Source organism: Rattus norvegicus, chromosome 11, assembly GCF_036323735.1.
Source record: "Rattus norvegicus strain BN/NHsdMcwi chromosome 11, GRCr8, whole genome shotgun sequence".
In the NCBI taxonomy this organism is placed as follows: Eukaryota; Metazoa; Chordata; class Mammalia; order Rodentia; family Muridae; genus Rattus; species Rattus norvegicus.
The window spans coordinates 48957876-48967422 of NC_086029.1; the positions used below are offsets into that span (position 1 = coordinate 48957876).

A 9547-nucleotide genomic window follows, 5' to 3' on the forward strand; every position below is an offset into this window, starting at 1 on the left:
TGGTTTGAATGAGAATGTTTATACTCAGGTTCATATATTCAAATACTTGGTTGGTGAAACTGTTTAGGAAGGATTAGGAGGTGTGGCCTTACTGGAGGGGTGTCACTGAGGGTGGGCTTTGAGATTAGCTTTCTCTGCCTTATACTTGTGGATCAGATGTAAGGTCTCAGCTACTGCTTTAATGCCATGCCTGTCTGCCTGCTGCCATGTTCCCCACCATGGTGGTCATGGGTTCTAACTCTCTGGAACTGTTAAGACCCAAAATTAAATGCTTCCTTTTATAAGTTGCCTTGGTCATGGTGTCTTTTCATAGCAACAGAGAAATAACTAAAATACTGTGCTTGTGTGTAATATAAATTACTGTATACAACACATACCAAGGCCCCCTTTTTCTTCCAAAGAGTAGTCAGCTATTGGCAGTTGCAGTTACTCTTATCTTAAAAATCTGTCATGTGTATGAATGTTTTGCCTGCATCATGTGTGAGCATGATGCCTTTGGAGGATGTGGGATCCTCTGGAACTGGAGTTACAGATGGTTGTGAACTACCCTGTAAGTGCTGGGAATTGAACCTGGGTCCTCTTCTAGAGGAGCCAGTGTTCCTAACGTCCAGTCTCCAACTGCAATTATTCTTAATTGACAACTTGACTGGTTTTGTTTGTTTGTTTTGCTTTGAGACAGGGTTTCTCTGTAGCCCTGGCTGTTCTAGAACTCCTTCAGTGGGCCAGGCTCATAAACTCATAGATCTGTCTGCCTCTGCCTGTGCCTCCTGAGTGCTGTGATTACAGGTGACAAGGTGCTGGGTGTGACTGGGAAGGGAGCCTCTAGATTAGGTTCACTGAGGTGGGAAGACCCAGCCTCGCTGTCAGCAGCACCATCTTACAGGATAGAGTTTGGGGTGGATAAGAAGGAGAGAGCTAAGTTAGGGTTTGGGATGGATAAGAAGGAGAGAGCTAAGTTAGGGTTTGGGGTGGATAAGAAGGAGAGAACTAAGTTAGGGTTTGGGGTGGATAAGGAGAGAGCTAACAGACCACGGTTCAGTTCTCTCTGCTTCCTGGTTGTATGTGGCATGACAGAAGAAGCCTCATGTCCCTCCCTGCTACCACAGCTTCCCCAGTAAGGGCTGTACCCTCAAACTGCGAGCCAGAACAAACCTCTCTTCTCTTAAGCTGCTTGTTAGAAACACTGCATTGAGTGGAAGAGCTTGGCTGTGACCGTCAGACAGCTGTGCTTAAGTAAGATTTGAAGGAGTTGTACAAGCGCCTGTGTTTTAGCTGCCTTTTCTTTCTTTCTTTCTTTCTTTCTTTCTTTCTTTCTTTCTTTCTTTCCTTCCTTCCTTCCTTCTTTCTTCCTTTCTTTTTCTGGTGTTCCACAAGAAATAAAGTGGTTGCATTATGTGTTACTATAAATTACAAAGTGTTAAAAGGAAGGGCCTGATGGGTAGGCTCCTGATCTTAGATCTAAGCAGTGATATTGACTATTACACATGGTCCTCAGTTGGTCTCACAGCATAAAATATTTCTGACTGTTGATATTACAGTCATAACCCCTCCTCTGTTCCCCAGTGCTTGTGATCCACCCAGGACCCTGTGAGGGAATTCCTAATTTAAATATTGCACACTGAAGTATAACTAATTCATATATATGGTTTAAATGGTAATGACTGTGTTTCTTCCCCAGATTATCCTGCAGCGAGTTGAGTGGATTCCCGTCCTGCCTGTAGGACTGCATGCCTTTTCTGCAGACTCCTGTGTCAGACGCCCTAGCAGGTGAGCTCGGCAGGAGCACTGCTCTGGATTCTACCCAGGGAAGGGGCTAGTGGTCTGCATCCCTGGCCCAGCCTGCTGTGGCTCAGCTCCCACATCTGTCAGTGGGAAACGTCGTATGAGCACACCTCTCCTCTCCTTACCCACTCCTGACCAGATTCCCACCTTACCGCTCTCCTCCTGAGCACCGCCTGTCATGCTGAGTGCTCAGACCTTACTCATTCAGCTTGTATGTGAGTGTATGTCTCGCTGTGGCTGACATGATGACACCTTTGTCTAATGTACCTCTAGAGTTCTGAAAAACTCACAGGGATTCCGAGTGCTCAATAAACATGATCCCAAGAAGTTTCTTCTCAGAGAAGTTTTCTGTGCCCCTTATTCTGTATGCATGCCCATTACTGTCATATTCTTTTCACTACTGCTAAACCCAGTGGAGAATGTTCTCAGTGAACTCCTCCTCAGCATGGAAAGTGAACAAGTATCATGCTAACGCTGAAATATCAAGCTGCTAAAAGGATAAGGATAAGGAAACCGTCTATTAGGAACTAATACTGTTGGCACTGGCCAAGGAAATCAGACATGAAAAAATGGGTTAGAGAGAAAGTTCCACCATTAAAGGCAAGGCTCACAACCAGAACATCACACGAGAAGGAAACCAAAGGTACTAATGAGAGGCAGCTTACTTATTAACTGCAGAGAATACAAATGCATCCTTAGAAAACTTCATAAGACACTAAAAAGATGGGGCTGTGGCAGTGGCTTAGCTGTTGTCACATGTGTCACAGGTGTATGAGAACCTGAGCTCTGATCACTGGCACTCGTTCAAATGGCTGGCCCTGCGGCTCACGCCTGAAACTCGAGTTCCGGGAGGGCAGAGGCAGGAGGATCCGTGGTGGCTAGACAGTCTGGGTGAGTTGATGAGTCTAGCTGTTCAGTGGAAGGTCCTCTCCTGAAATTAAGGTGGAGATGGGGCTGGAGAGATGTTCACGCTAAGAGCAACTGCTATTCTTACAGAGGACTGGAGTCCTAGGTGCATCACTTCCTGTACTCCAGTTCCAGGGGATCGGATGCCCTCTTTCAGCTTCCATGAGTACCTGCATTCACACGTACATAACAATGCACATACAACTGAAAAAAAAAACCCAGCAGTTCTTTAAAAATAATCTGGCCTGCACACACGGCCACATCCACATGTACCTGAACATGCCTGCACACAGACTCCCCAAAGAGAATGAAATAAAAGTGTAGGGTATGAAGTGGATATAAAACCCTTTCTACATGTAAACTAAGATTACTATGAAGAGAGTTTTAAATCACTAAAAGATTTATATAATCATTTTGTTCTTATATCATAATGACAAAGATTCTAAAGATGTAGCTGTCCCTAATGTGATTAACATAACCTAGGCAAAGCATCAAGGCTAACTTTTGGAAATTGGACAAAATGATACCGAAGTGCATGCAGTAAGCATAGAAGAAGATGGAAACTGAAAAACAACAGGTGACAAGAACCACGCCCACAGACACGCCCACCAGACAGGGGCGAGGCAGAGCTGCAAGCTTGATGAAATAGAGGTGCACACAGGTCCACACAGACAGAAGCCTGGGACAGAATAAAGGTGGACACAGGGACAAGAAGACCCCACATGGGGCAGAGGTCATCTGTAAGTCCAAAGTGGATCCTTACTGCATTCCTTACTCTAAAACGCTGTCAGATGGCTTGAGATGCATGTGTTGAGAAAAGTATCTTAGGTGAAAACACAAGATTTGGCGAGGCACAGTGAACAAAACTGATGTATTTAAATGAAAACTTCTGTATAACAAACAAGAATACCAAGTTACAAACAGGGAGGTTTATAGAGCGCTCTTGGAGCCCTTTCCTAACTAAGGCAGAGAGAAGGCACAGCACCTGCTGGAACCAGTGCAGTCAGACACATTCTTCCCTTGGCTCATGTGCACTGGACGGTGTGGGGTTGACAGAAAGCGGTTCGAAACAATGCATTCTGATACTTACCTAATTTCTGACCCAGAAATTTGACCCCTCTAAATCCTGACAAAGGGAAATTATGTAGCACTGATGGCTGGGCAGTCCACACCTGCAATCCCAGTGCTCTCGAGGCAAAGGCAGACAGATGTCTGAATTCAAGGCTAGCACGGTCTACAGTGAGTTCTAGGACAGCCAGGCTACACAGTAGAACACTGTTTAGAGACGAAAAGAATCAACACTGATGGAGAGGCACAAGAAAAGTGAGACTGGCAAGCTGTCTGGATTTATACTCTACCTTGTCAGTGTAGTCAGCATTTGGCCTCAGCTGCCTAAATGAGAAATTAGATGATTCCTCAATGAGTTCTGGGGCCCTACTCTAAAAATCTACAAGTGATCTAGACACAGTGAAGCACACCTTTAATCCCAGCTCTCTAGAAGTGTGTGTGTGTGTGTGTGTGTGTGTGTGTGTGTGTGTGTGTCCAAGTTTGAGGCCAGCCTTGTCTACACAGTCCTTGTCTACACATTAAGTTTCAGGTCAGTCAGAATTATATATTGAGATTCTATCTTAAGAAAGAAAAAGACATCCACCAGCGAAACACACATTTCTCTCTTCTGAGTCAGTCGGTCAGACAGACAGACAGACAGACAGACAGACACCTTCAAGAGTTGTAATGTGAAAGTGTCAGCCCAACCTTTGGATGGTTACACACTAGCTTTTGTGGGTTTTGATCATTTATCATTTTCATACATTTACTTAGTTTCCAGTCCCTGGATATGGCAAAGTCCTGCCTTTGGATGGGAGGCCGTGCCTGTCTGCTTCCTGTCTGCTCCTACTAAGTGGTCGGAAATGCAGTGGACTGCAGCTCAGAGGAAGTTGACAGGTCATCATAGGTGAGTATCTCTAGCTCCCCGACTTTCCCCTAGTGTTTCTTACTGACAATTTCATTCTGTTTCAATGATGTCGCACTAGGACACCTGGAAGTTCACACTAATTTGTCTGTACTGGATGTTCCTTCCACTCACTATTCCAACCTGTCATGTGACAGGAACTCACTCTGTGATGTGTTAGGGAACCAGGATGGACACAAAGGTAAATAAATTGGCATGTTCTGGGGCAAAGTCCTATGCTGGCAAGAAACTAATCACAGTTCTGTCTTAAAGGGATAAGATACAAATTGTTATACCATGAAGAATTTAGATCCCTGGAACTTGCCTTTAGTAGCGACTGGGTTCTTATCACAGGTTCAAGCAACAGGGTCAACTGACCATTGACTCAAACCTTTAAATAAACCTTTGGTTTTTGTAAGATGACAGGAAGTGGCAGCTTGAACCAAGGTGGGTGGCGGCAGGAAGAAAAAAACACTCAGGACTCATCACTAGGGCTGGGTGGTTTACTGGGTGCTGTGTGACAGTTAGGGGAGTCCTGAATTACAGTGGAAGAGGTTCCTGTTCAGTATGCTTCGAGGTACCTGCTCATGCACGGTGAGCTGGGTGTATCTCCGTAACAGTAAAAGTGACATCACTTTGCTGAGTGTTTATGGTTTGTGGGTAAAGCTGTTGGGACAGATGAGCGCTTGGCGTCAAGGTCTAGGGAGACAGTGGGAAACACACCGTACTTTGAGGGCCTCTGCTATTAAGGATCCTGGGAGAGAAGGGATGAGGATGGAATCAGAGGGTAGGGTTGGAAGACAACTCTGCTTTTGTTCTTCTGCACGGTCTGTTTCACCGTACTCACCATACTGTGAATCCAGGGACTCGATCGAGGTTTAATTTGTCAACTCTACACACAGGCTTATGTATGTAGTCTTGCCTTAAAAACTGGAGTTTTTAAGTATAAATAAACACGGACTTCCCAGTCCTGTAGAACGTTATTAGTATAAAACGACCATGCTCAAGTAGAGAAAGGGGATTATCAGGGAAACCCAAGGCATTTCTGAAATAATCCGGGTAATTACGTGGTGACCGTGCAGTTTGGGAGAAATGTATTTCGAAATCTACTCCGAATGTATTTTGAAAGGGTGTGCTGATAAAGTCAAACTAGATACAAAGTTTCTGGGGGTGGGGTGGGGTGAAAGAAAAATGGAGTTTTCAGCAACCGGGTGGATTATATATGCATTTTAGAGGAGCCTGGCTGCGTGGTTATCAGGCACCTTCTCGGACAAGCTGGCATGGAAACGCCTTAGACACCTGGCAGACAGGGTCAGGCTGCTGAGCCACAGTTTGGCGTTCGGAGAAGGGCCGTGAGCTGGATACACACATTTTTGGGCTCAGCGGCATTTATTTGGGCGTTGAGTCTTTGGAACGGGATGGCTCCATCTATGTGGTTTGTGCAGACAGAAAACAGGTTCGGAGTCACGCTCGGAAAAAAGGCTGGCCCGAAACGAATTAACTGTTGTCAGGGAAACAACAAAATCGTAAAGCACTCAGGGTAAGCTTGGTTGATCAAGAGCCCCAAGGCTGAGCTGTGGGCGAGAAAACTAGTAAGGCGGTTCAGACGGATGCAAAACGCTCCATGGGGCGGCACGGTGAGGTGCCAGGGGTGGAAGGAAAAGCACACCTGCGAGGTGGTGAATGCACCACAGAGATTCGGGGTTCCGAAGCACCGAGGCTTGGGCCCCCATTCCCGCTCTCTGCACTTTGGAGGTGGAGGGGAACACTGACCAGCGACCCCCACCGACGGCGCATGCTCCCGGGTGGGTGTGCGCTGCTCCCGGGCTGGGAGGCACCGGGGCTACGTTACCAGCTCCGCCAAAGCAAGGCGAGGTCGGAGGCCTGAGTGAACCGAGAGACCCGCGTCGCCGGGCTCCTGGGAGGCCAGCACCGGCTGACCGGACCAGGGCTGTGGGGGGGCGGCGGCGGCGCCAAGGCCGTTACCTGCTCCACGCTCCTACAGCAGCTGCCTCCACCCGGGACCTAAGGAAGCGCGGGCGTCGCCATGGAAACCACGCAGGGCCTCCTGGGACCTCTAGCTTGTGTATACGCATGCGTACTTGGCACTGTGGGAAAGATGGCGGGCCGGCCGGGGCTAGGGGGCGGGGCACCAGGTGCGCGCATGCGTGCTTGGGACAAGGTCGGGTCCGGGAGGTCTTGTTGGCAGAGAAGCTGGAGCCCAGGCGACCAAGGAATTTACAGCTGACCCTGCTCCTTACCGCAGTGCCAGGAAGGGAGAGGACTGAGAACAGAGTGTCCCTGTTAACTTGGTTTTATACATGGTGGGGTTTCTTGCTAAAACTAAATGTGAGCACAAAAACTGGTGTACGGTATTTCCAAACCGACAACAGGCAGAGTCACTCACTCAGGTGGTAGAATTATAGCTGATATTTTTGAGTTCGAGTGTTAAAACTGGCACTTTTAATTGTAAATTCCTTGTTTCTAAGAAGGGTAGGCAGCTGTAATAGCTTTATTGGTGTCATGCAAAAAGCAAGCAAACAAAACAAAGCCAAAAAACAAAACAAAACAAAACAACAACAACAAAAAAAACCAACCCAGGGACGAAGAGTTTATTCTGGAGCTAAATATGAATGACCTGGAGCGCAGAGTTACCTTACCTCTAATATCATGTTCCAACATGGTAAACGTTTCATAAAGTTTTAATAGAAAACAAAATAAGTCACAAATCAAGTCACTTGTAAAATATGTAGGCGGGGCCGTCAGATACCAAGCAGGTTACAGCAAACCAGGAAAATCTATAGGCCCCAGGTGCTTCAGGCTGGTGGAAGCGAGGATTTGTTGGTGCTTTCTAAAAGGAGTTACCAGATGGCCAGATATGTTATATCAACCACGGGCCTGTACAGTGGCCAGTCCACTAAGGAAACTAGAGATAGCCCAAGGTAATTTGACTCCAAACTGGTCACATTCCTTCTGGCCACAATGTTGTAATCTATTTAGCGAATCAGATCTTAGGATCTTTTACATGGGTGTGGCTTTCTTCTTTGGGCTTTCAGGTCAGTGCCTGTTAGCTTTATTATGTAATTTCTCTCCCTCACTTACCTTTTATTTTGGCAGCACTAGAGGTGGACCCCAGTGCCTAAGGATTTTGATGTTTACCCCGAGGTCCAGACGCCATGGCTTTCAGCTTCATGGGTTAAGTGATCCTCTTAACGCAGCCTCTCAAGTGACTTGGTCTACCAGGGTGAGCCTGAAAGACCCCCTCCCAGAAAGGGAATTGTACAAACCCAAGGCCCTCAACTATAGAAGTAAAAAGTAAGTTTTTAGATACACAGACTCAGAACTAAAATAAGCCTGGGAAAGTTCAGATGTGTCCAAGCTTTGTGGGACAAGCTGACCCATCATTTAGATGAAACAGACCATAAAAGAAAACAAAATACAGAAACCAGACTAAATTATGGACATTGCTCCATGGGCCACCTGGCAGGAAAAAGAAACAGCCCCTGACTCCCCGGAAGCCCTAACCACCATGTACTTTTTGCTAACTCACTGTTATGATTATAGCCAAAATAGGTAACATACACGTATGCCTCATTTACTCCACCAATCACATCCCTGTAACCATACATCTGCTTCTGTAAGCCTGCTTCTGCTCCCCAATGCCCTATAAAAACCCGTCCCTGGTTCTGCTAGGCACGCCAGTCTTCCGAATTGACTGGGACGCCCACAGATACCTGTGTATCCTGATCAATAAAAATCCTCTTGCAGATTGCAGCCTGTGGACTCGGACTGGTCATTGGGCTCGAGGATCTCCCTCCTGAGGGAAGATTCTCTCTGAGAGTCTTACAAGCCTGGCCTTTTAGCTCACTTTTAAACTTGGTATGAGTCTTTGTAAAGTTTGATTTGGACGAACTTTTGAAGTATCAAAACTTGGTCTGTGATTTGTGCTGTAAATAGTTCCTTCAGGTTGCCCATCACTTTTTTATATCTTTTACAGTCAGTGACTAACCAGGCTAGCCTTGAACTCATAGAAATCAGCCTGTCTCTGTCTCCTGAGTACTGGGATTAAAGGTAAAAGATAAATTAATAGGCAGATTTCTATTAATTCTCTTAAGCACTGTGTTTTTTGAGACAGGATCTCTTGTAGTCCAGTTTGGCCCCACAATTGTTATGTAGCTGAGTATGAACTTTATGTTCTTTACATTTTTAATTAAAATGTTTATTTTTTGAAGATTTATTTTATGTGTATAGGTGTTGTGTTTTATAAAAATAAAGGAGAGAAAGAATATGTTTGGTGGATGTGCAGTCAGGTATGGGGGAAAGGATACCTCTGTGGGCCCATGCTGAGGCATCCCTTCCCCCTGAGGGACCAGCCACACAATGATGGTGTAGTATAGAATAGAGTTTATTCAGGGCATGGGGAAGGGAGTTGAGAGGGTAGTAGAGACAGAGAAAGGCAGAGAAAGGGTGAGTAGAGGAATAGAGGTCGGCCATGAGCACTTGGAGGGAGAGACGGGGGAGGGGAATTCGGAGAGAGGGGGGTAAAGGGCCAGAGGACAGACGGAGAGCAAGAAGGCAAGAAAGAGAGGAGGGGGGCAAGAAGCCCCTTTTATAGTGTCAGCCATACCTGGCTGTTGCCAGGTAACTGTGGGGCAGAGCCTAGACAAAAATGCCAACAATAGGTGTTTTACTCCTTGTGTTGTGTATGTGTGTACCAGGCGCATGTATGCAGTGACTGAGAAGGCCAGAAGAAGGCTGAAACTGGAGTTAAAGACCGTTCTCAGCTGTGAAAAGGACCTGGGATTCGAGTAGAGGTCTCCTGTGAGAGCAGCAAGTACTCTCGACCACTTAGCCATCTCTCCAGCGCCTACTTGTTTGGAGACAGGCTCTTACTATGTAGCTCTGGCT

At 46.4% G+C, this 9547-nt stretch overlaps 1 protein-coding gene across 12 annotated transcripts in view; it reads right to left on the minus strand.

Moving 5' to 3' along the window:
* The window catches only part of Lca5l (lebercilin LCA5 like), a 34487-nt gene extending 27749 nt beyond the window's left edge, over window positions 1–6738 (minus strand). For 4 of the 12 annotated variants that reach the window (XM_063270695.1, XM_063270688.1, XM_063270696.1 and 1 more), the window contains exons 1-2: window positions 6626–6721; window positions 1153–1359 (exon numbers count right to left, since the gene is read on the minus strand). The gene's annotated coding sequence lies outside the window, so the exon portion shown is untranslated. Of the gene's footprint in view, window positions 1–1152; window positions 1360–6625 lie in introns of all 12 variants that reach the window. The other 8 variants (XM_017598043.3, XM_063270694.1, XM_063270690.1 and 5 more) reach the window with 5 other exon arrangements.
* Between the last annotated feature and the right edge of the window lie 2809 nt (window positions 6739–9547).